This window comes from Ictidomys tridecemlineatus, chromosome 3 (genome assembly GCF_052094955.1).
Source record: "Ictidomys tridecemlineatus isolate mIctTri1 chromosome 3, mIctTri1.hap1, whole genome shotgun sequence".
Taxonomy (NCBI): domain Eukaryota; kingdom Metazoa; phylum Chordata; class Mammalia; order Rodentia; family Sciuridae; genus Ictidomys; species Ictidomys tridecemlineatus.
Genome location: NC_135479.1, coordinates 213426491 through 213451988, shown reverse-complemented (window position 1 = coordinate 213451988; position 25498 = coordinate 213426491). Strand labels below are relative to the sequence as shown.

The 25498-nt window shown below is 52.8% G+C and overlaps 3 long non-coding RNA genes across 6 annotated transcripts; 2 read left to right on the top strand and 1 right to left on the bottom strand.

Annotated features, from left to right (window-relative positions):
- Window positions 1-9588: 9588 nt before the first annotated feature.
- LOC144376523 (uncharacterized) lies at window positions 9589-15484 on the top strand. Of its 3 annotated transcripts, none has more exons than XR_013437083.1 (3): window positions 9589-13400; window positions 14020-14421; window positions 15315-15484. It is a non-coding gene; the product is annotated as an uncharacterized LOC144376523 (long non-coding RNA). The 3 variants fall into 3 exon arrangements; XR_013437084.1 differs by lacking the exon at window positions 9589-13400 and adding an exon at window positions 13432-13524; XR_013437082.1 differs by lacking the exon at window positions 9589-13400 and having other exon boundaries at window positions 13531-14421.
- Window positions 15485-16262: 778 nt separating this feature from the next.
- Window positions 16263-19718, bottom strand: LOC144376522 (uncharacterized). Of its 2 annotated transcripts, XR_013437081.1 has the most exons (3): window positions 17786-17925; window positions 17353-17457; window positions 16263-16611 (listed from the first exon to the last, which is right to left on the bottom strand). It is a non-coding gene; the product is annotated as an uncharacterized LOC144376522 (long non-coding RNA). The 2 variants fall into 2 exon arrangements; XR_013437080.1 differs by lacking the exon at window positions 17353-17457 and having other exon boundaries at window positions 17786-19718.
- On the top strand, window positions 18415-20267 carry LOC144376524 (uncharacterized). The gene is made up of 2 exons (XR_013437085.1): window positions 18415-19827; window positions 19971-20267. It is a non-coding gene; the product is annotated as an uncharacterized LOC144376524 (long non-coding RNA).
- The last annotated feature ends 5231 nt before the right edge of the window (window positions 20268-25498 follow it).

The following is a 25498-nucleotide window of genomic DNA, read 5'->3' as shown; positions in this document are numbered from 1 at the left end:
GGCAGCAGGTTACCTGGCCAGGTGCCCCTCTTGCCCTGGGGCTGTGGATCCTCCCTTGCTGTGGGCTTCCTCTAGACCTCCGGCTGCCCTGTGGAGGGGACAGTGGTCACCTTAGATTCCTGATGGGAGTCACACCTGGGAAGGCTGATGTCTCTCCTGCAAAGCCAGGAGCCTTCTTTAGGAAAGCTGGAGACACCTCCACACGTGGAAACAGATCAGGAGGGCAGCCCTTCAGAACCCAGACACCCCACAGCACTGCTGAGCGCCTGCTCCACCTGAGCCCCAACAGAGACACACGCTCCAATCCTGCTCCGCCGCCTGCTGCGGTCTGACGGCCACCAGATCCCTGACACACCCAGACCGTGGTCTGGCCCCACACCTAGGCCATCTGGCAGCTCTTAGCCTCCCCCAGGAGCCTCCCTCTGGAGCACTTTCACCACGGCCCTGTTTCAAGCTGTCCCCGGGATCTGTCACCCAGCCCTGGTCCAGCTCCTCCCAGCTCCCACCCGTCCACCTCACCTGCCCCTGGACCGGCAGCTCCTCGGCTCCAGGCTGCTCCACATCTGCTCAGCCTCCTCCTTTAGGAGGCTCTTTCAACCTGCCTGCCATGGGCCTTCCTGGCAAGCCCCACTGTCCCCACACTTCCCTGAGCACAGCGGCGATGGCTCTGGTTGTCATCCATCTCCACGGACTTCTCCGTCAGGCTCTGAACAGCAGCTCTGGTTACAGTTCTGGATCCCATCACCTGGCCTGGTGTGTTTCTCGCACACATGAACGGTGCTCAGTAAATGCCGATTTATCAGGGGAGTGAGGCTCAACAATCCTTTGTGGGATTAAGTCACCAGGCAGGTGCCGTGTTGGCAGGCGGGGTCCACGGCTTTCCCGGTGAGTCCCCCCCGCCCCGTGTTTTCCCACCAGGAAAACAGACCCCACCTCCCTTTCAGACCCAGAAGCCTCACCAGATACTTCCTTCCTTGGAGAAGGAGGCCGTGTGTGTGTGTGTGTGTGTGTGTGTGTGTGTGTGTGTGTGTGTGTGTGATAGTAGGGGGGACTGGCTCACGACTTACGGCTGCTTCTTGCCCTTCCTGCACTTGTAGGGAAGAAGTGTGAGATGAAAATTCACGAAAGGATGAACTGTGGCTTCCCTGGGATCAAGGCCGATGACTGTAAGAAAAGAGACTGCTGCTTTGCAAACAGCCCTCCGGGGTACCCCTGGTGCTTCCACCCTTGGTCCGCCAACAAGACAGGAAGTAGGAACGACACAGAAGGTACTCCATCAGGTCTGAGTAGTGAGAGCAACCCTGTGGGCCCCCGGGGACTCCCCAGCACTGAGGGCCGTGCTCTGCCTGGCTGGGGCCCTGGGATGTGGGGAGCTGGTTCTGCCTGCCGAGGCTGGACTCAAGTCCAGCACGGAGAGTCAGGCTGAAAGGCTGTCCTTGCCTGGACCTTCGTCACCTCTCAAACCAAACCCGGGGAAGATTCAATCCACAGAACACGTTTTGCTCACTTGGGTGGAGGTGTCGGGAATGACCATGGAAACAGGAAGGCAGTCTTGCTCTAAAGAACCTTCCTGTTGATATTCTAAGGGAAAACTCTGCAATTGTTTGAAGTGAAAGAAAGTACTTGTTCTCACTAATGCCTCTCCCACCGACAGCAGACGAGTACTTCTTCTAGACGCTCTTCCTGTCGACCGCCCAGCTTGTCCCACTGCGCTGCACCTGGTGGCCCAGGAGCCCCTCTGCCTGCCTCCCCCGCAGACGCGACCACTCTGACTTCAGTACTTAAAATCGGCCTAAAATTAAAAGAGATGAGCGTTATTCTCTGCTTTTGGGTTTTTTTTTCTTTCTTAAAACAAAACAAAACAAAAAACCACACACACACACACACACACACACACACACACACACACACACAGAGTGCGTTTCTGTCTTTGAAAATGGAGTGCAGCGTTTTCACTGCTGGTTTTTCCACCCGGATTGCAGACTAGCTGCAAGGCAGAAGATGGAGGCTGGGGGACAGGAGGGGTCCCCATGCTGGTGGCGGCTCCTTGTGTACATGCAAGGACTGCAGATTTTGGGCTCAACCCGGGAGCCCTCAAAGGTTTCAAGGAGAAGTCTGAGCCGGGTCTTGTGAGGTCGAGAAGCCGCTCTGAGATCGGGCACTCTCTGGAAACCCTCACTGTGGTGCCCTAACCACCCAGGGGTCAAAACGCCGTCCACTCCCTTTACTTCCCCGATGGAAACTGGCTTAGGAGATCAAACCTGACGGCAAGTCCCAAGTGCCCATGATGAGGATGCAGAGGTGGCAGGAGCTGATACCTTGAGTCCTCCACCCCTGGGCGTCTGAACAAACTGGAAAACTGAAGCCCAGAGTCACCTTGTCACCCGATTACTATCATAGGCCAGATTAAAGGACGCAGAGCCGACTGGGGCTCCCAACCAGACCCACCCCACCTGGCCTTGCTCAAGGAGCAGCATGGGTGGGGACAGAGCACAGGTGCTGCCCAGCCCCTCTTTGAGGATTAGGAGGGGATTCCTCCAGGCAGCTGGATTCCTCCCCACTCGAGTCTCCCAGGTGCCCTTGGGCTGTGTATGACCTGAACCAAAGCACCCGGAGGTTCAGGGGCCCAGGAAACCTCTCACTTTCTGCAGTCAGCTGGTTCCCAAGAGGAAGAGGCCGGAGCCGGGCACCTGAGACCAGTTCTTCGAAATTAACTAGTCAGGCCAGCCAGTCCCCAAACCCCTGGCCACCAGTCAAAGGACTGAAGAGGACCAGAAGCCAGCTGCGGGATGGGAGGGACTGCACTGGCACAGAAGAGTGTAGCAGCCCCTCCGTGTTCATGGGGTGCTGGTTCCAGGACCCCCGTGGATGCCAAAAATCTGTGGGTGCTCCAGTGCCTCATACGTAGTTGTGCACACTCTCTGGTGGATGACGGAGCAGTCTACTGGCCGAGGTCCCAGGCCTTCTTCTCCCCAATCGTCCTCAGGGCTGGGGCGGTGGGCTTTCCCAATGACAGCGCAGAACTGGCCTGTATCCTGGCTGCCCACCCTCCTCTTCTTCCCTTCTGTCTTGTCTCCCTTCCACTCGGAAGAACGAATGGGGAAAGAACTCACTTTCCAACTTCTCTTTCAGCTAGAGGTGGCCACGTGACTCTGGTGGCCGTGAGACACAGGTAGCTTCTTGAAGATTTCCAGGAAAGACCTTTTCTCCCTGATAAAAGCCTGCACACCCCTGAGCTGCTAATCTGAGCTCCCACCGCCACCTCGATTCTGAGCGAAGTGAACCTGGTATCCTTCCCTGCAGGTCAACTGCTGTGGTTGCCCACCTGTTCCCAAGTGCTCTGAGGTGAGAGTCCTGGGGGTGAGTCCTCCAGTGGGTCTCTCTCTGTTAGGTGGTCTAGGCAATCTGCTCCCCATGCCCAGTGCTCACTGGAAAGTCTCACTGCAGTCTACATGTGTCCCTCTCGACCCCCACACAGCCCCACTACAGGTTGAAAGAAGGGTCAAGTGAAAGTGTCACTTACCATGGGCACCATCAGCTCTGATACAAGTGATGTCTCCTCCGTGGCTTGATCTCCTATCTGCAGGTGAAAGACACATGCAGGCACCGAAGTCAGCTCACATCAGATGCTCAGGAAGTAGCAGCTCCCAGAACTGAGGGTGTTGATGAAGTCGAAGCCTTGGGCAGCCAAGGTGAGATGGGGAAAGGAGGCTGAGGTCCTGCCGAGTCTGTGATGTCTTGGGTGGGAGGCCGGTTTTGGCAGGATGTGCACCTCAAGATAGCCCTATTTATGCCACTGCATTCTTCAGACCTTACAAAGGGACTTTCCTGCAGCCTCTACGTGTGCAGATTCTCCAGCTGAGCCTGCTGTGTGAGGCCCTCAGGCAGCACCCCCCAGGTGAGCACAAGCCCACCCAGGGCCCATGACTGCCCCGCACCATGCACCATCCCAGGGCCCAGAGCAGAAGACCCGGGCCACAGTCCTGAGCCCTGCACCATCACTGCAGCAGTCATGGGTCAGCTTGGGCCAGCTCCCCCGGGCTTCCTGGGAGCATTGTCCAGAACCCTCACCTGCTTACTGTCTCCTACATCCCAGCAAAAGCCCCAGCCAAGCCTCCCTCAGAGGGCACTGCTGCCCCTTGGCAATTTCCATCTTGAATGGAGCAAAAGCACCCGAGGCTGATCTGAGACACCAACAGCTGGTGACAAAGAGACCGAGCAAGGTGAGAGCATCACCTGGGCAACAAGGGCATCGAGGGCAGCCTCCCACCTTTCTCCTCCTACCTGGGCCAGGTGTGGGTAGTTGTTTCCACCTGTGGGTGGCCGGCCAGGAGCCTCCCGCTGGGGCAGCCACCACAAGAGCCTTGCTGTGGCAGGGAGGGGCATGGTGGCTGGGCCAGCTGACCAGGAGGCCATCAGGCAGGGCCACTCCCTTCCGTTGTTCCCCTGGGCTCCCACCCCGTGGAGGGAGTGAAGGAGAGAGGTGTGTGACATTGACTTTCCCTTTCCTTTCTCAGGGTTCCTTCTACCCACGCCCCTCTGGACACCCGCTGTCCACATGCAAGTCCACGGCTCAGCATCTATATAGGCAAGAAGCCTGGGACTCCCAGGGGAGTGACCCTGCCACCACCAGAAGGCCACCACCACCCTCTGCCCTGCCACTGCCAGGAAAAGGGCACAAAAGAGCAACCACTGTCCATCTGGGAAGTCTCGCCAGCCCAGAGACTCCAGGGTGGACTGCAAGAGAGGGGGCAGGAACTATGCCAGGGCAGGACAGGGGCCAGAGGCCTGGCAGAGGTGCTGCTGGGGTGCTGCTGAGGCTTGAGGTGCTTGGGAGACAGCCAGAGGACAGTGCTGAGGCCTCTCCTGGCCCTGGCCCTGGCCCCGGGCTGCCTCAGAGCTTCTGGGGCACCTGCAGCTCCCTCAGGCTTGTGGGTGAGGGGGAACCTGCTGAATTCTGCACACCACAAACAGCGGCAAGTGTGGGCACCCGTGGCTTCCTTCTCTCTTCAGAGAGACCAGGGGTGAGGCCAGAGGAAGCCCGCCAGCAGGGAAATGGTTTCCTCCCACAGCCCAGAAGTAGGAGGAAAGCACGGCCAGGCACCAGCTCTGCACACCATTCTGGCACTTTCAGGGCACGAGAGGAAGCTCTGGAGCAGCAGGCTGGGTGCTGCAGCCCTCGGAGTGCCCAGGGGGGCGCAGGCAAGCTGTGGGGACAGGGCCTCCCTGGGAGCTGCTCCACTGACGAGGTGCTGAGGGTTTGGCAGAGAGTGGCGCACGGGGCCTGGGCTGCGTGTGGACGGCCACTGGGGGCAAGGGCTCCTAGTACCCCAACTGTGGGGCCTGTGTCGGGAGTGAACACCACGCTGAGCACTCTGGCAGCTCTAGGTGCTGCATGGAGCAGAGTCTTCTTACCGTGTGTCTGCCACCTGCACAGCCCTCAGAGGAGCTGGGGACACGCTCTTCCTGCTCTGGGCCACCATGAAGCTGAAGCACCTGCTGACCACTTCCTTCCCAGGTGCTGCCAGAGCTGGCTACAGGTCCTAGCCCCGCCCTCTTCCTTCTGGCCTGTGGACTACTAACGGGGGAACTTTCTAGAACTTCTTATGTCCTTGAGCTCTTCAGGTAAAAGTTCAGGGAATCTCTTGTGGGGAGACATTCACTTTTTGTGGGAACACAGGGGCTTTCTAGCTGGACAGCAGGGGTGGGAGTGTCCTGTCTACCTGTCTGATATGGATGTGGGCAGTTCATGGTCTGTCTAAGTTCTGACAAGAACGTGGAGTCCAAGATCGAGGTAGCAGCAGGGCTGGCTTGTCCGGAGGCCTTGCACCTGGCCTGGCAGAGGACCACTCTCCTGCTCTTCCCAGGAAATCACCTGTGTGTCTCGGGTCTGCATCCAGACCTCTCTTCCCATAAGGACATGGCTGTGTGGATTAAGGCCCCCTAAAGACCTCGTTCTGCCTTAGTCAGCTCTTAAAGACCCCGGGTCCAAACGCAGACTCCTTTGGAGGCACTGGGTCTGGGCTTGAGCGTATGAATGGGGTGGGTGTCAAGATTCAGCCCATAACCCTGTGACATGCAGCCGAGGAGCCCTGTCAATGCCAGCTACCAAAGGGCAGAGTCGGGGTTGTTCACAGTGATTTGAGACTAGTCAATTCTGCTAGAGATGGTGGGAAAAAGTGAATTTGTGATACTGAAGATGTGTCGAGTACAGATAGTGGGCCACCAGGAGGCCTGTAGGACGTGATCATTGTTCACAAGCATTGTTCCTGGTGGACTCTGTATGAGCTAGTGACCCGTGAGATGTGCTGCATGACAGAATGGAGCCAGCAGGAAATAGTCACCGACAGGCAGGGACAGGGAAGACAGAGTTCCAAGGAGCAGCATATACCAGGGGCTATGGCTCTGCGGACCATAGGCGGGTGGCCCCAGGACCTCAGCCCCAGCATCACAGAGTGAGAGCCTACCTCTCTGGGCCACTCTGGGCCATGGCATGGCCAGGGTCCTGGCCCCTGAATCCTCAGGTAGGTTAAGAACCCGTGGTGGCCCTGGCCTTCCCTCTCTCTGTCTCAAACCACAATTCGGCTCTCACCAGCACAGTTCTGCAGGAGCTGGAGAGCAGCACCCCCAGAACCTCCCAGAGCCCAGGGCTGAGGTGTGTCCTCCGCACCCGCACCCTGCACTTAGCCTGCTGCCCCTGCCCATTGCCCTCCCTGCACTGTGAGCTGGTTCACCTACTGGGCAGGTCCAGCGCCTCCGTTTGGTCTGTGAGCCCTTCTGCTCTGAGCCGCTCCTGTGCTGGGGGCTTCCACTGCTCTGTACAATGTCCCACAAAACAAGTTCCGTTCAGAGAGGCTGAACCAAGGGCCCAAACGGGAACTCTTGTGAAACTGAGCTGTGGCTTTAGATCATATATTTATAGGGTCATTCACACTATCGTGGCAAGATATGGTCAGCTTAAAAAATGTCCCCATCTTTCCATGTGAGCCTGTTGGGAAAGGTCACTAATGAGAAGGGAACTTTGGCCCGGCAAGTTCCAGTGCACACCACTTGCTGAAAGTGGCTGTGGCCACCGGGAAGGAAGGCTGGTGGCCTAAAGGCCCATGCCTACTGTGGCTGGTGACAGAGGACTATTTCACAAGAAGCAGAGCTACTCCAGGCAGAGCTCGGCTGTCCCTCCAGCCTGTCACCTGGCACTGAGCTGGATTTTTTTGAGGTGGGCAAAACTTCACACACCTGCCTGTGGCTGTGCCCCAGGGGAGTGAGCCTTCGGCTAGAGAGCAGCTGTCCCGGAGACAGGCGTGGGGAGGACCGTCCACGTCCAGTCCTCTCTGGTTCTTCCGGGTCAGGAACTGGGAAGAGCTCGCAGGCTGGCAGGTGACCTGGTATTGTTCCTGCATTGCTGGTGGAAACTGCCAAGTCCCCGGTCAGAGACGAAGGACTTCGTGACTCCTAGGATAGCAAGCGGCACGAACAGCAGGAGGGTGGTTCCCTGGGCCCCGAGACCCCGGGCTGGCAGGGCTGGGTTCGGGAGGAAGCCCCCACTCAGTGAGCTGCGCTGCAGGACAGGGACCCTGATGGAGGGGACCCAAGGCTGCCCATCCTTTGCTCCAGAGAGAGCCCCTTGCCTACCCCACAACATCCTCTGGAAGAGAGACCTGAAGAAAGGGCTGCTTTAGCCTCCGACCCTCACGGGGGAAGGGTGGGGAGGGGAGGGCAGGGTTTCTCTCAGGCTATGGGGGTGGCCAGGCACCCTGCTCCCAGCACAGACAAATGAGAACGGAAGCCCCTTGTGAGTCACATGTAGCCCAGGGGAGGAGGACAGGGTGGGCCACGCGTGGCCCCACAGGGTGCCCTCAGGACCAGCAAGAAGGAGCCAGGCTGTGGGAGGCAGCCCCGCAGCATCCGGAGGGTGTGGTGGCGGCTGCTCCCGCAGCAGGACAGGGTCAGCTTGCTCACGTCACCCTGTGGGCTGGCAGCAAACTGAAATCCGCTAATCCCTGATAAGCGGGCACTGTGCCGGTCCCTTGAAAGAAGGGCTGATTGTCAGGGGACCCTACCTCTGGGAGCAGAGCAGGGAAGGTAACCCACCCCTGAGAGTAGAGAGGGTAGGAGAACTCTCCCCCGTGAACAGAGTGGGGACCACACCCCTGGAGTAAGCAGATTTTTAAAAAAGGGCTAGAGAGTCACCATTTCAGGTATCATGGGCCACAGGGTCTCTGTCTCGGCTAACCAACTGTACCCCTGTGTCTAGAAGGAAGCCAAGAAGCTAGAGAGGAACAGCATGGCTGTGTTTCCATAAAGCTTTATAAAAAAACAGGCAATGGGCCCACGAGCCCTAGTTCTCAGCTCCACCTTGATACACCAGTTTACCGTGACTTGAACTTTAAATGGATTAATATGTCTGAACTTTAAAATTTCTCAGATCTCGGCTTGTCTCGGGGAGGTGCCACGTCATCAGAGGCCAAGAGACCTTCAAGAGCAGGTTAACTGTTGGCTGCAGGATACTCTGAAGATGGGCTTGCATTATGTTCATCTGACCACACCCTGATTGTCACTTGCAAGACATCCGTAAGCTCATCCCTTCCCAAACTCAGCCTTGAAATTCCCATTGGCTTGGCCCATCTGCTTACTCTTTCTCCTAGCTTTGGTTGAGCTCTTTGCTATGTATTCAGTCCTGGGCTTCAACAAGTTCCATTGCTACCTGCTTCAGCACAAGGAACCTCCAGAAACTGGGGACCTGGGAAAGGACTCACTGTACACGCCATTCGCCTTTCCCACCCGCATTAGGCGTCGAATGAGATGTGGGACGGTTTTCAACTGTCATTCCCTAAAACCAAGCATGGGAAGGTCTCATTGTCATTGTTATCAAGGCAGAAAATGTTTTCATTACCCAATTTCCGCTCTCACGGTGCTCATCACACGTGCCGTTCCATTGCCCTCTGGCTCGAATTGTTCCCTATGAGAAGTCAGTTGTTCCCCAGTGTTCCCCTTGAGGGAGTATTATTTTCATTAGTTGCTTTAAGTACTTTCTTAATCACTGATTTTCACTGTGACCCATTCTATTTCACACTGTTTCTTTTATTGTATTTATCTTTCTTGAAGTTATCTGAGTTTCTAGGATTTGTTGGTTTATCCTTATCAAATTTACAAAAAATCTGACCAAATCTCTTCCAATGCTCATTCTTAGCTCAGTGTTTGTTCGTCTACTTTTTCTCTCCTCTCCTACCAATGCACTAATCACAGGTGTGTGAGGCTGCTTGACATTGTCTCAAAAGTCACTGAGATTCTACTCGTTTTTTTCCAGCTCCTTTCTCTCTGTGCTTTTGTTTGGATAGTCTGAATTACACCAGCTTCAAGTACACTGATCATTTCTTCTGCAGAATCTACTATTCAGCATCTCACATAAAACTCCTACAGTGAATTTTTCATTTCAGATATTATATTTTTCATTTCTAGAATTTCTACGTGGCTTATTTTTACTTTCTATTTCTATATTGAGATTCCATTCTTTTGCTCCTTCATTATATCTTAGTGTTTTTTTTAAATTTAACACTTTTGTGCCATTTCTGAGTCTGTTTCCAATCACTGATCTTTGTAGTAGATGTTGGCTGTGCTTTCCTGCCTCCAGACCTCTGACAGGTTTTGTTTTTGTGTTATATGCTATGAACACTGTGTTGCACATCTGGATTTTGTTGTTATCTTTAGAAAAGCATTGAGCTTTGTGCAGTCAGGTAATTTTACTTTGTCACCCAAAATTTGTGTGTTGAAGCTCTAACCTCCAGGACCTCAGTATGTGATTGTATTTGAAAATTGTGTCCTAAAGGGGTCATCAAGGTATATTGTGGCTGTTAGGGAGGACCCTGATCCAATCTGACTGATGTGCATATAAGAAAGAGACACCAGGTATGTGGCTGTGCTGACACAGGGAGAAGACACCACCCAAGCCAAGGAGAAAGGCCTCTTAAAGAACCAGCCTTGGCTGCACCTGGATCTTGGACTTCCAGCCTCCAGACTGTGAAAAGTGGCATTTCTGTCACTGTAGCCCCATTGCGGCATTTTCTAATGGTCACCTTAGCAAACTAATGCAGGCAGTTAGTTGACTTTCAGATTAACAAGGTTCCTTCAAGACTTGCTTTAAAGTTTTTCTAGAATGGATCCAGAGCACCTTCATCCTGGGACAGCCAGCCTGCTCTGGGTGGATGATCCCTTCCTCCTCCGGGCTGCTCAGAACTCCAGGGTCCCAGCCCTGCACTAGTTCTTCAGCTCAGCCTCCCCACTGGTGGTCCTTCCACCAACAGCTGTGTTGTCTGGCCTGGGGGACACAAGCAGAAACTGAAGGACTCCCCTTCATATTCTGGGACTCCCTTTTCCTCCTTCTCCTACCCCACCTACCCAAGAGCCTCCAGTTCTGGCCTCTGCTGCCCTGATTCAGGAGACGGCTTGGCCTGTAGTCCCCACCAGACAGAGAACAAGGGTGATCCTGGCTCTGTCCCACCGTCTCCCTTTCCTCCAGCCCTGCCATCGGGCCTTGGCTGCTGCTGTGCTGCTGGTGGGGAGGGATGGTGCTAAAGAATGGAGTGTCGGGTGGAGCCAAGAATGTGCCTAGAGAGTGTTGTGCTTGCTGCTGTGACTAAAAGACCTGAGAAGAACAATCAGGAGAGGAAAAGCTTAATTGGGGGCTCACGGTTTCGGAGGTCTCAGTCCATAGATGGCCAAATCCATTCCTTAAGGCTCTAGGTGAATCATGGCAGAAGAATGGGGTGGATTAAAGTGGCTCAGGGCATGGCCAGGAAGCAGAGAGACTCCACTTGCCAGATACAAAATATGTACCCCAAATGCTGCCCCCAGGACCGCCACCTCCAGCCACAGCCTGCCTGCCCTCAGTTACCACTCAACTGATCTCCATCAGAGAATTAATTCATTGATTAGGTTAAAGCTCTCATAACAATCGTTTTACCTCTTAATGTTCTTGCACTGTCCCACACGTGAATTTTGGGGACACCTCACAACTAAACCATGACATTGGCAGATGGCACAGGCACAGAGAAAGCCTGGGGGCACAGCTGAAAGTCTGCACTGAAAGAGCTTTTGTTGAGACAGAGGCTGGCCCTCAAGGGCACTGTGTGGTGCCCAGGCCTGGGCCTTCGTGCTGGGAGTGTGGTCACCCAGTGTGGCTGCTGAGGTTGTGTGGGCGCTCACTCTGCCCAGAGCAGAGTGCCACTCATTCAGGCACAGCCTCTGTGACGGCGATTTCCCAGCAGGGAAGGAAATGTCTGGAAGGAAAGGTTCCCTTTTCTCATTTGCACACAGCACTTGTCACGGGCTTCCTCTGGGGCCAGGGCGTGAGAGGCCAAAGGTGGAGCAGGAGGAGAGGGGTCAGGTGCTTCAGCAGGAATCCCACAGCAGGGCCAGACGGGCACAAAGGACATCAGGTCGAGGTGGGGGCACAGAGAGGAGAAGGAGATGCATCCTGGAGAGAAGGGTGACTCAGAGCACTTATGTCTGAGTGGTGACAAAGGGTGACAGGGATAGGGACAGGGAAAATCTTCCAAGGTTTTTAAAGAGTGAGACCCCCAGCTGCTCCATGGGAGAATAGTGCAGGGTGGTTGGAGGGGCTTGAGCCAGACGTGGCAGGAGCCCTCAGGGTGCAGGCACGCCCTCCAAGGCCCAGGATGGTGCATGCTCTTGATCAGGGGTTTGACATTCAGGCACCTTTGGTCAGAGTGCCCAACCACCATTCACAGATCTGGAGATTTCCCCAGGGCGGAGGAACTTAGGATCCCTCCCTCCTTCCAGACGTCCCTCTCTCTCTTTATTTTGGGGTGTGTACCCCCTGATTTCCTTCTTCTCTCTGTCCAATCCACAGCTCCTCCTTATCAGAGCATCTCACTCCCAGAAGTAGGCCAGGGTCCAGATGCCATCTTTGAGGACATATAGAGAATCCCTACACTAGAAAATATGACCAGTGCTGGGAATCAACTCGCATCCTGCATGTGTTCAGCAAGCGCTCTACCACCCGGCTACGCCCCGCCTTATTGAGTTGCCCATTCCAGGAGGATCCACATCCCTCCTCTGCCCCTTCTCCATGGGGAGCAGCCCCCCGCTGCTGGGATGGGTCAAGGGGAGACAGACAGGGCCTGTGCTGTGGCGGGGAGAGGCAGCTCTGGAAGGTGTCTCTGCCATCCTGTAAGAGTCCCCCGTTCTTCTGCCCAGGGTCTCTCTGCTGCCCTTCCCTGTGCTGTGCAGCATCTCAGAAGCCTTGGACTCAGTATTTTAAAAAATCCCTGTGGTGGCCAGGTGCTTTCTCGGGAGCACCACGTGGAAACCCCTCTCCTGGGAGTGACCCTGAGAGTGCCAACTCTAGATGCGCCCCTGGTCCTTTGGGCCCTTGTGCGCATCAGCAACCTGGCGGGAATGGCTTTCTTCCCAGGGCACGGGTGGCTGTGTGCAGGGAGTGTGCAGGGCGGAGGCCTCCAGCCCGGGGCAGGGCTTCCTCCGCCTCCTCTCTGCCTGCACTCCGGCTCTCAGCTCCCTCTCCGAAGGGGCTGGAGGGTTGAGGCCACAGGAGGGAGTGGGGAGGTTAACAGTGCTTGTTCACAGACAGACAGAAGATGATAAAACCGCCGTGGCCGTGGGAACCGGGCATTCTGCAGGCTGCTCTGGGGTGCATCCTGGCAGCGTTCCTGGTCCTGGGGCTCTGCATCCTGGTGGGGGCCAGAAACCTTCTAAGTCAATGCCCACAGGTGACCCCAGACTGTGTCTCCTGTCTGGCAAGTGGTGGGGAAGGAGTCCTTGCCTCCTGCAGGGCCTTCTGCCCCCTGGGGGGTGCTTTCTAGAGGACTCTCCTCTTTGTTCTCTTGAAAGGACAAAGGTGGAGACCTGAGTTAGCCCCGGAGGGGAAGATTCAGCTCACTAGGGTCTGTCCTATTTCACCAGCCAGAGGCTGATGGCTGTGGTGCTGGCCAGTCTGAGGAGGTCAGGAGGGCCCCACCCCCTGGCTCATCTGGATGACCTTTCAATTGAATTCTGCCTGGTCTATCTGACCACAAAAGAAGGCTTTTCTTTACTTTTTAAACCAATCAAACCACGTCAGCAAAGGCCGGTCGGTCAGCTTCTTGGGAGGAAATTGCGTCATTCGTATATGGGCAAGATAAGCCCTTGCCTCGCTCCCTGGACAGGGGGTAGGGAGGGTCCCCGAAGTTCCTGAGGAGGTGGGGCGTGGTCCTGCACACTGGGTGGGGCTGCCTGCAGCTCCCTGTCGGTGCTCGAGGATGAACCCCAGCAAGAGGAAGAGCTGTGGCTTGTCTGGCATCCCCAAGGAGAGGCGCTTCAACAGGATGTTGCTATGGCCCCAACCTGGTGGGGTTCCCTGGTGTGTCCACCCTCTCCTAATCCAGGTAATCTTCCGAGAGCCAGACTTTCTGGGCCAGTGGCCAGTGCCTGGACTCAGTCTCAGGGTCAGAGTCTAGAGCAGCACTTGGGAGGCTTGGTGTTAGCTAGAGCTCGTCGGGACTAACCCAGGTGGGTGAGTCTAGAGAGAAACCAAACCAGAAGGTGGTGGAGCACGCCTCTCCCACCCTCCCCCAGACGTGTGTGGACCCATCAGTTTTGCTTTATTTGAGGGGAAAATAAATGTCTCAGGTTCCTTTTAACTTTAATACCACCACTTTGGAAGAAGCTCCCAAGGGGAAACGGAAACATTTAACAGAGCATCAGTAACAGCCCAGTTCACAGACCTCCATGTTAGGGGAGTGAGGGAGACTTCTAGGAGCCGTAGGAATGAGCTTCCTGTCAAGAAGCAAAGTTGTAAAGTGAAGCCCTGCACAGACCAAGGCCCCTGGGCCTGCCCCGACTGGTCCATACTCCTGGGTAGGGCTTCCTGCCCCGAGACTGTTGCTCAGAGCTGGCTGGATCTGAAAGGGAACCAGACAGACGTGAGGTAGGGAGCCAGAGCCCCCCCAAGAGGCAGGAGTGCTGGGTATCAAAGCTTCCATCAACATTTTTCATCTTCAAAAGGCTCTGCAAACCTTCTCTGTCATGGTGAGTGGGCCACAGCACTCCTGGAGCAGAAGGCCAAGAGAGGGACAGTGCTTTTCCCAAGGCCCACTCCTCCACCTTCTGACTGCAGTGACCACACATGGGCCCACGCTGTTCTGAGAAATACCACCTCCAGGTAGCCCCTCCGGATACAAGGGGGCTGTGAGTCTGGCGTCCCCGTGGGAGAACAGGTCTGGAGGCTTTGGTAAGCCTACTGCTTGACGGGGTCTCTGCGCTGTGGACGAGCAGGGCATCATGGAGGTCTCTGCCCCACAACTGTGTCTACCCAGCATCACGACTCACAGTGTGCCTCTCGCAAGTGCTGCTTTTCCAGTGTGACTGCTGAGGTGCCCTGGTGTCTCTTCCTGAATTCTGTGACAGGTGAGGTGGCTGGGACGAGTCCCACCCGGGTCCCCACCCTGGGAAGTTCTCCTCCCTAGGCCGGGTCAGCGGGTGGCAGGAGCTGGCCAGGGCCTCAGTGAGCCCGGTGGGGAAGTGCCCCTTGGTGGGGAGTGTCCCTGTCATGTACCAGCTGAAGGCCGCTCCACGTTCTCCCCAGAGAGGGTCTCTGCAGTAGGGTAGCTCCCTCCGCACTCCCAGCCGGCTCTCAGCCACTCCCGTCCTGTGCAGGGGGCTGGCATCTACACTGTGATCCTGCCTCCCTGTGTCCATGCCGCGGGGCCTCTCCTGGGAGTGAGGGCATGTGTGTGCAGCAGGCTGGACCTGAGGGACGGGCCTGGAGCGATTAGTCCTGCCCCTCCCCCTGCCTCGCCTTCCCACCCCCTGCCCCCGGAGACACGCTTTGCCCGCCACATGCTCCCCCATGGCTGTCCAGAGGGCTCCACCGCAGGCTGGGATTTGCCCACCCTCCTCTCCCCAGCCTCTGTGTGCCCCTGACTATGAGTTTGGCCAGAGAAGGATCAGACTGATTCATTCAAAACCCAGGAAAGAGCACATTGGTCCCTGGAGATACCCTTCCAATTTCCCTCTTAGGACATTTAAGTGCTCCCAAGAGCAGAGCCTTACCTTCCAGAACCTTCTGAGGGGTTTCCTTTGAGACCCCAAGTTCACCCTTGAAATTTTCTGATAGTTTCCCCAATGGGCCTCACAGAGAGCACCGTGGCTCAGGGTGGTGGTCCTCTCCCATCCCACCCGCCCTCAGGGGGACCCGGGCAGAATGGCCTCTTGGCACAGCAGCCACCCTGACTCCTGAGTGTGGGTGCTGTCCTGTTTCCTGTGTGCTCACCTGAGCTGCCCCACGTTTGAATCTCTAGACTGTCATTACCAAGAGGTGCTTGCTCCAGAGAACACCCTGGCTCATGAAGAAGGAAGGTACCATCTTACCAGCTCCATATTTCCTGAATTCCTGGGTTTTCCGTCTTCTTTGGACCCTTTTCAGGGGCTCAACATACAATTTCTTCAAATAAAGGAAATCTGAAAATCTGCTGAGTTTCATTTTGGTCTCATGGACACAGAGGTGGCGATGTGTGTGCGCGTGCGCCTACACACGTGTTTCCGTGCATGTACGTGTGCGACTGTGCGTGTGGATCGGGGTGTGCATGTGAGTGTACGGGGGTGAGCGTGTGTGGTTCTAACACCTCTCATCTGCAGCGAGTCCCTGAAGGCCTCCAGGCTCTTCTGGATGCATGAAGCATCCCGTGAAGCTGAGAGGCAGGTAGGGCGCCCTGTCACTCCGACTCCCTGTCCCAGTCCACTTCAAAAAGCCCAAGTGGTGACCAGGCCAGGCTTTCTGTAGCTTTGCCCTCTCCTTGTGCTCCCCACCCCAAGTCAACCAACTTGGTGTGTGCCACTCAGATCCAGTCTGTCACCTTGGGAACCCTGGGTCCCTGCCTCCGGTGTTGGAGCGGGGCCAGCAACTCAGGCTTGCCCTGGAGGCTGCTGGGTTTCAACAGTGCTTCTTCAAGGAGCAGAGCTGGCCCTGTATCATCTGCCGGGACCTGCACTCTGAGGAGGCCACAGGTGGCCCCCAGTCGCCCTTGAGCCTGTACACTGCTTGAAACATGTCCCCAAGTTCAGCAGGACTGACTCTTGTGGGTGACACCAAGCTCCATAGCACCGAAGAAGGCTGTTAGGGGCCACCATTACCTTGTACAGCTTTTCTTCTTCTGTTGTGTTTGGCCGTAGAGTGATGGTATCGTTCTACTTTAAGGAACTTAGTGATTTCATTGTGAACAAATACACCAGTACAGTCTGTGAACATCTCATGTGTACTTAAGTTGTTTTATTATCAGGATTTAAAGTCTGACACACATGAGTGTCATAACAGGCATGTTAGGATGATCTTTCAGATTAAACAAGAGAGTGTGTCGTTTCCTTTTGTTTACTTGGCTGCCTCGTGCCTAGAGTGGAGTCCATGCCTGGCCTGGTTTCTCTCTCTCCCGCTGGGCTTGCATTTCCGATTTCTGGTTTTCACGTTTGAGGCCCCTGTTTCGTGGGCAGAGTCCTGCTTGGCCGGACCCCAAGGATCTGGTGGTACAATCACTTTCCATCATCAGATGCCTAAAGCTCTGTGTGTTTAGCCACAGAGCAGCTGATTTTTAATCAGAATAGCTGTTGGTTAAGGGCAGAAAGAAAAGGAATATGGTCAAGAAAAAAGAAGGCTAATGAGAATATTAGTGATAAAAGTAATAATACTGCCCTTTCCTGTTCAGATCCCCTAAAGGCAAGTTATTTGATGAAATGATCTTAAAAATTGCATAAAAGGCAAGGTTTTTTCAGAAACTAAAAGCAAAGAAGAAAAGACCATGATAAAAGTATATTTTAATGAGACCCTTACCTAAAATAAAACATATATCAGTCCACTTTGTGTACACCATACAGTTACTACAAATGATTTATTTTTTATAATTCCAAAAAGGTGCCTTGAGGACTTTTGTCTGGTTTTGTTTCCACCGTGCCATGTGTGCAGGGGTCCAGAGGCTGGGGAACCCTCCGTCTGCTTCCTGCCTTATCCCCTCCGAGCCTCGTAATGACCTTAGCTCAGGATTCTCTGACCTCCTCTGCTCTCTGGCTCTTGTTCTGCAGAGCGTGCCTTGGCTTGTGGAGTATGGTGACTTGTGACCCACGTGATCCTCACAACAAGATGCCTCCCCTCCCACCTTGGTTCACACCACCCGGGGGTCTGTGGAGCAGGGCAGGCAACTGCCCGGCCTTCGGTGGGGCTCTGGATCACACAGTAGCCACCAGGTGCCTCTGGAACCCTGCAAAGGCCCGAGGGCAGACTGCTGCCCACAGTGCAGAGCTGCGCTACCCGGACCAGGTCAATGGCCTTCATCATCTCGTTTGACCTACCTCCTCCCACATCCGCCTTCTGCAATGGCCTCCCTCCATCACAGAGGCGCCAGGAGCTGCGCAGGGAGCAGCTTCCTCCTAAGCAGACGGGGCTCAGGAGAAGAGCTAGGACCGAATCAGGAGGGAACAACTCAGGCATCCGAAGAGGGCCACACAAGATGCCCATGACCTCAACAGGCAGCAGTGGCGTCCTCCTGTAATGCAGCAGGAGCACTGCCCCAGCACATGGACCTGCTTCACCCTGCAGGCTGAGCCATCCACCTGCACCAAGCCTCTGCGCCCTGGGGAGGGCAGGCAAGGGAGGTGGTGCTGTTCCCACCTCGGCCAGCACCCACGGACGCCCACACAAGCTTGAGTTCCTCTCCTCTGTCTTCACTTCCCTTAGCTGGCAGCGATTCGCCTGTCCTGGATTTTGTTAACATGGTATACGTACCCCCCCCAAATCCAATCACTCTCTGGGTCTCCCTTCTTCTTTATGAAGGTTTCTGTGCACCCCAACATTGAAATATTCACATCAAGTGCCATCTGTGTACCTTTCTTCTGTCCCTCCTTTTGTAACTTGAACTCACAAGCCCCACCTACAGAACTAACAGGGTGGGTGGGGCAAAGGTGCTTCTCTGGCCACAAAGTCCAGGGACCCAGGTTATGACCCTTGTGCCTCAGTCCTTGAGCACCTGGTCCTGGAGCCAAGTACCAGGGACACTTCTGACCAGGGGCTTCCAAGGTCTTTTCTACCATGGCTGCTCTGAATCTCAGGCCTGGTGGGCCCCGCCCTGGTGCCCTGGAGAGAAATATTTTCTTGTCACATCTCTGTCCTCTCTTATGTTTCCGATGACACATCCCCATCCCTCGGCAGAGCCTGGCACAGTCACCTTCTCCTTTAAGATCCCTCTGCTTAGAAGGGTGAAGTGCTGGCCCCGAGGCCCCGACTCCCACACAGATGCCCCCCGACCCCCTGTGCCTGTGAGTTGACTTGTGAAACCACCATGCTCTTCCTCAATGCCCCTGGCCACTAGAGGGCAGTGACCACTCCCCTTGACTGTGGCCTGGAATGGGGTCTGGCAGGTCCCTCTGCCAGCCGGGCTGTGTCAGCAGTGATCACATCATCTTCCTCGTGACCTCCCAGGCCATCTGGGCCTAAGGCTGAGCAAACAGTGAATGTTTAACCAAGAACTGTTTGTTCTTGGTTCAATAATAGTTCTGCCTGCGGGACCTCAACAAATATTAACTCTCCTGCAAACCTCCTTGAGACCTTTAAAAACAGGATATCCGACGAGTGCCCTCGAGGGTGAGGGTCTATCAGTGAACGCGGGCGTTCAGCTTCCTGCCGTTTGACATGCAGGTCAGGCCGCTAGGGAGACCAGTGGCACCTTTGTGATTAGGAGCTGGGGGGAAGCCTGGTGCCCGGAAGGTTTGCCAGGCGGCTGCTGTCCCTGAGGATCCCGCACTGTGCCCCCAGTAACCTGCTGGACTCCACGCTGCCCGAGGCCAGGGCTTCCTAGAAGGGGACTTCAATAGGGGCAGAGTGGGCAGAGTGGACTGAGGGGCTGGCTGGCTTCTGGTCCAGAGGAGGCCCATGTGGCAGCTTTGGCACAAACCTGCTGGGATCCCTGCAGGCAGCAGCCCTGGAAGGTAGCCCACTGGGAGGGACTTTTTTCAGGGACAGGCCCTGTCCACGCGTCAGTAGCTCACACCTCAAGCCAACACTGAGTGGCCCCGCAGGACGCTCTGTGGGTCACATGGCCATTGTGGTTTGGGTCATCTTATATCCTTTCTGTGGCTTGATGGCTCAGTAGGTTTTGATTGGGGCAAACCACATGTTTTCTTAAAAGCAGGTTCTACTTTCAATCCCCTTTAAATTCCTTGGACCCTCTACTCAGCTGGCTTGCCATAGCCAGGGCTGAGGGGACCAATCAGGCCCCAGACTCGCCTGGGTTCTGTGAGACCAGAAGTAACTCAATCCTGAATGTTCTGATTCTACATTTCCATGAAATATTTCCATGAAATAGACATTTCCTCTCCTGATTGCTAATCTCTACCCAGAGACCCCTCTACTCCTAGACAACTAGCGGCTGTCCCCAAGAACTCGGAATGCTGACCTCAAATGCATTTCCCCTGACACTCGGGGAGGTGGCACCAGGCATGGATGGCATGCCTGACCAGAGAGGAGCAGGGCTGCTCTGACCCACTGTGGTGCCTGTCTGCGGGACGCCTGCTGCTCGCCAATGCTCTCCTGCCCGCAGGGTGGCCCGAGGGTCTGCCTCAGGTGGACATGGCGGCTCCCGCATCAGAGTCCCGAGTTTCCTAACAGCAGGGCGGGTTCTGAGAGAGGCGCTGCAGGGTGATCTTATGTGTGCATCACACAGTTCACTCACACTAACCTAGACAGCGCTCCGGAGGCCGTCAAGAGGCGTGATCCTCATGGGATGGAGGAGGTGCTGGGGAGTCCCAGGGGCACTATCACTTTTCTTCTCAGTAAGTAGGTGTATGACAGGGTCCACTTTGTGCTTTGAATATAGCCCTTGCTGCTCTGCCACAGAGACTTATCTTTAAAATGAACTGTTTCCTCCTCTTCCTCTCTCCCTGCTCCTCCCTAATCTCCCCCTCCCTAATCTCAGGGGAAACGAGGTCACCTTCTCCCCATCCTAGGCAGGGTTATCTGTCCCTGGCCCACACCCTCCATAGGAACAAAGTAATCCAGACTTTGGGGATGGCACAGAAGACCTCGGAAATGACTGTCTCCAAATCAACAAGTGAATTACACCTCCAACAGAGAACATGTGGAATGTAGCCTTTGAGTCACCTCTTTAACAGCCCCTGCTCCTGCTGGGGGACAGAATCACAGCCTCTGGGGCAGGAGTCTCCTGTGTTTCTCCTTTGCTAGCAACGCAATAAACCTTTTTCCTTTTTCTAAAGTCTGTGCCTTTGTTAGTGGGTTGGCATCAGGGACAGGGGCTGGCTTTCACTAACAAGTTTGGTGACCCAGATGGGACCTGAGGGCAGGCCTGGCTCTCCAGGGAACCCACTTCCCTGCTGAGGCTGCAAGATGCGGTTTGATTGGTTTAAAAAGTAACAGTTAAAAAGTAACAGTTAGTTAAAAAGTTAAAAAGTAACAGTTCCAAGATTGTCCCCAAATTCAAGTTCAAAGTCTCCTCTGAGACAGGCAATCTCACCTCGTGAGCACCTGTAAAAATCAAAAGTGATTTACAAGTATCCAATATATAAAGATTCAGAGCAAACATTTCCATTCAGAAAAACAGGGCACACAAAGAAGGGATGGGACCAAAGAAGACTGAAACCCAGCTGGGCAAACAAGTCCTGTAGTTCTGTGTCTGGCATCTGGAGCACATGGCATCCCGATGTTCTCTCCAATGTCCCTGTGACAATGTTGGTGCAGCCCAAATGGCCTTTCTGTTTGCTTGTCTCTGCTCAATTCCTGTAGCTTTCTTACCATGATGTCTCGTGTTACTGGCATTTCTGAATCTCAGGGTCTCCCCTGCAGCTGTGCCTTCCTCCTCACATCTCTATCACTGCCGTCTCAGGTGGTGCCCACAGGGATTCCGAATCTACAGAACTTGTGGCCTCAAGGCCTTCCTTTGAAATCTCAGTAGAAGCCTCCACCACCCCCTAACCCAGCATACTGCATTCCTGCAGATCCAGCACCGAGTGGTTGATGCCAAGGTCTGCTGCCATCTCAAGGAGTAGCCAAGCCCCCAGGGACCCTGGCTGCAGCAGCCTCTGAGAGCCTGGGTGGCTGAGCATGTTGAATAACCCTCCTGGGCCACCTTGTGCAAGAAGGGTGCACAAGGAGGCCTTGTGTTCTCTGGTCTCTTCCCAAGAGAATTTTCACTTTTACTCCTTTGAGTCTGAGGTGGGTGTGGTCTTGTCAATTCCTGAGATGCCCTCAAACCACCTTTCTGTGGTCTCTGGGCAAAGTCTTTGCATTTCTTTAGTGGCTGCAATGTCTATAAAACTGCAGATTCATTAGCCCCAGTTTTATTGCCACCAAGTTTTTGACTCGACTCCATCAAGTCCAAGTTTTCCAAATCTTTTTCCCCCTGCTTTCTGCTCCTGATTATCACAATAATTTTGGCTAAAAGCCACCAGCAGCATCCGTGCCACTGCCTGAATGCTAAGCTGCTTAGAAATTTCTTCTGTCAGATTAAGAAGCCCATTGCTTTTAAAATCAGCCTCACAGAAAGTCTCAGGATACGGGGAAGATGCAGACAACTTCTCAGCCAGAACATAATATGAAGGGCCTCTAGTCCATTTACCATTTAGTGTCCTCTTTTTCCACTAAACTCTCTTGAGCCCTTTCTTCACTGCCCACGGTCCTGTTAGCATTCTGGTCTTCTGAGCTCCCACCAGAATCAGCCGGTAAGCTTAAACAACCTAAAGCATTTCCAGCAAGTGCAAGCTAAGTATCACAAAATTCTTCCCACCAAGTCCAAAAGGCCTTAAAAGCTCCTGGACCACATGGAGAGGTTGATCACAGCAACAGCCCCACTTCTCAACACCAGTTCCTGTTTTAGTCAGCTTCTTTCCCTGAGAGCAGCTCCCACTCCAGTTTCTTGGGTAGGCCAGACTCTCCAAGGAATCCCCACTTCCATGCTGAGAATTCAAGGTGCTGGTGAACTTGTGGAGAGCCAAATGCAGGAGAGTTAGGAGTTGGGTGAGTTTGCCTCAGGGTGAACCAGAGGAGCTGTTCCTGTAAGTAAAGGGAGGGATTAAGGGACTGTCCCACCAACTGCTAAAGCTCCTTTTGCTCTGGAGAACTCTTAGCTTCTCTCCCTGAATGGTCCAAGTTGCTCCATCATGGTCCACTTTGAGAAAAAGGAAACGGAACTCAGAAAAGTTGTGACAACATTGGCCATTTGATAAGTCCCCTGGTGTACACACCTAGACCCTTGGTTCCACACTTCTGGTCTTTCTTATTGGGGACATTTGTGGTACTGTTAGTGTAGGAGTCATGGTTAAGTGGGACTCGGAATCCTAGGGATATTTACTCCCTTCTGATCTGTTCTAGGTTCTCAGCTGTTTGTTGGTCTTGGGTTTGGGAATTCCCTCTGGTTGAGGGTGTTTTGTTTGTTTCTGTTACTGCCCCCTTTAAGACATGGCCAATACTGCATTGATTCCATAGGTAGTGTCTTAGGAAAGATCTTGGCTGCTCAACTTAAAGGTTCTCTCTGTCCACCCTGGTTTTAGGGCTCCTCTCGGGTTGTCTTTCTCTGTTTCTTTTTTGGTCAATCTTGCAATTAGAGTTGGTCTGTCAAGATAAAGTAAGTAAAAGAGCCACCTATAGGTATAAGTCTAAGATAGTGTTTTACTGTAGCCATTTGGATATATATAGATAGATGGAACTTCATTTATTCGTTTATTTTGTTCTGTGATAGTAGGAGCAAATGTGACTCCATTTTGTTTATGACTTCATCCTGTAAAACAACCAGGCCAGGTAGAAGGGTCCTGACTGGGGCAAGATGTTCTTCTCCTTTTGCTATAGCAACCTTTAAGAACATGGAACTACCTAATGAGGCATTGTTTCTGTAACTGGGGTGACTGGGCTAACTGTGATTGGTTAGACTTCCCTCCGCTTGACTGCACTGTCCCGCTTCTGTAACCTGGCTGGCTTGCATTGGCTGGACCCCCTGAACATCCCTTTTGTGGTTTTCAGGCTTATAAGGAGTGTCCTTGCAATTGTTCAGGGCTGATCAGGGGAACAGCTTTATGTTCTGGTCAGCTGCTACGGGTGTGCTTCAATAAAGGCTCGATTCGATTATGCGTGAGTGGTCTGGAAGTCAGTTTATGAAACCCTGGGACGAAGCTTTAACTATAACAGTTCATTGTTTATATGCGATACCGAGAATTGAACACAGTTCGTCACACATGCTAGACAAGTGCTCTACCACTGAGCCACAACCCCAGTCCACCATTTAGTTTTTGAATAGCTTCCTGGATTATTATACACTCTTGAAGTTGGAGTTGGTCTGTCAAAGGTAAAGAAGAAATGTGTACACGCAGGTCTGTCTGTTTTAAAGGTTCCTATCTGTCAACACTCATTTCAGTGATGCTTTCTTGTCTGATTGTTTGCTTTGTTTTTGTTTTTCGTCTGTTTCTGTTTCTGGCCATTAAAGACAAGGGCCATGCTTCCTGGTAGTCTCTTGAGTACAGAGTTCTTAGCTAAATGGGCCACCTTTAAGGATAAGCCTCTCTAAGAGAAAGAGGATTGCCTTTGAATGGTTTTTCTGGATTATTGTACAATCTTGAAGTTGAAGTTGATCTTTTGGGGTAAAGTACATGAAAGAGATTCTGTATGTACAGGCATTTATGCAGTTGCATGATTAAGGAGTCTGGTGGGGAAGGATAGCTGAACCACAGAAGAAAGAGTAGAAAATATTTAATCTTTTAAACCCAGAGCTGGCCCCCAGCACTGCTCCTCAGCCTGGTCCCAGGCAGCTGCAGATCCCCTCCCTGTGGGTCAAGGACACCATCCCCAAGCCCCGCAGAAACCCAGGAGAGCTGCCTGCCAGCAGAGAAATGGACAAAGAGAACCTGGCCTTCCAGGACCCTTGGCCCATGGGGTATGGAGGCTGCTGGCATGGAAGTAGGACATGGAAGTAGGTTCCAGCACTGTCTGTGGCCTGAGAACAGAATAGTCTCCCCTTTTAAGATCTGACCAAACACCTAATTTGGCAAGAAGATATCCATCACTGGGACAGATCAATTCTTGCCATAGCATATCCCATCAAACTAAACATCTGGGGAGACTGGTAGAATAAACAATTGTACCCAGAAAAGAAATTTTAAAAAAAAGAAAGAAACTAAGGCTAACATTGTCATGGTGGTAGCCTCTGCAGAGTGACCTTCAAGGAAGCCTAAATAAAAGGATGGAACGGCCTCCTCCATTGCATATGCCTAGTGTAAGCCAAAGACCCGAGAGAATCCTCTGCGTACACTTAAAGTTGATGGCATGGTGATAGTGATAAGGGAGACAGGTCAGGCTTAAAATGTCCTGTGCTCCAACCCTTTGAATGTCACCTGGGAGAAAAAGACTAAGGCACAGTTTCTGTATATGCCAGGTTATCTGATTCCTGTCCTGGATGAAATTTGTTGTGTAAATTACATGCACAGAAAACATTCATTGGATTGTTTTGAATTTAAGAAAGTGTCCGAACAAGAAAAGAGATATAGGAAATTATGGATATGGGAATCTACTTGAGTGCAGAAAATTAGAAGGTAAAAAAAATGTTTCTGGATGAGAAAGTATTTTGTCTGGTAAAGTAATATCCTTGTGCTAAAGTTCAAGCAGAAAAATGACAGAACTAAGGAAGTAAACAAGTTGTAGGATGTCAGAGTAAGTTGCGGAAGGTTAGTGGGAAGCATGTTTCAAAATGTTTGTATGTGGTTATAATTACGCAAAGTTATTAAATTCTGAATGTACTGATATAAATCAGATTCTGAAATATCCATCTGCTCGTATCTATCAAGATAATTTTCTGGTATCTGTTAGGTTTTATTACTCAGGGATACTATGCCTTAAAGCAATTAGAGTCTGTTGTCTTTCAAATGATTATTTTGTGAGTGGTTAAATAAAGAATGATTATTGTAGGCTATAACAATACAGTTGACACCCTAAACATATGCGAATAGGTATACATATTCATCTGAGAACTATATCTGTCTAAGTGTTATGTTAAAGTTCGTGAAATGAAAGTTTATCTAGGTTTGGTGGCAAGTTTGCCAATAAGTGCTCTCTTTTATACACTGTATCTGAAATTAAAGGGCCACAACATCATTTGAGGCCTATATTATATCTATTTGCTTTGACTAAGTCGATTTCCGATCTTTAACACTGTTTCCTAAAGGTATAAGAGATTTCGGGCTATTCTTTGATTTTTTTGCTGGTACAGCTAACCCATGTGATTGTTGTTACCACACACTATGGATTTTAATTTTACTTTAAAAGTTAAACTTGATTAAGTGTAAATCTTAGGAGAGCACTTTACCAAGTTAGTGCTCTCCAAACTAACATTGTCTGTAGCAATAGTTTCCTTCAGATTTATACAGAAATAAATATGGTTGGCATTTATTTATGTCATTTAATGTTTTATAAGTGGATAAAGGTAGTCTGTTATCAATAAGTTATATA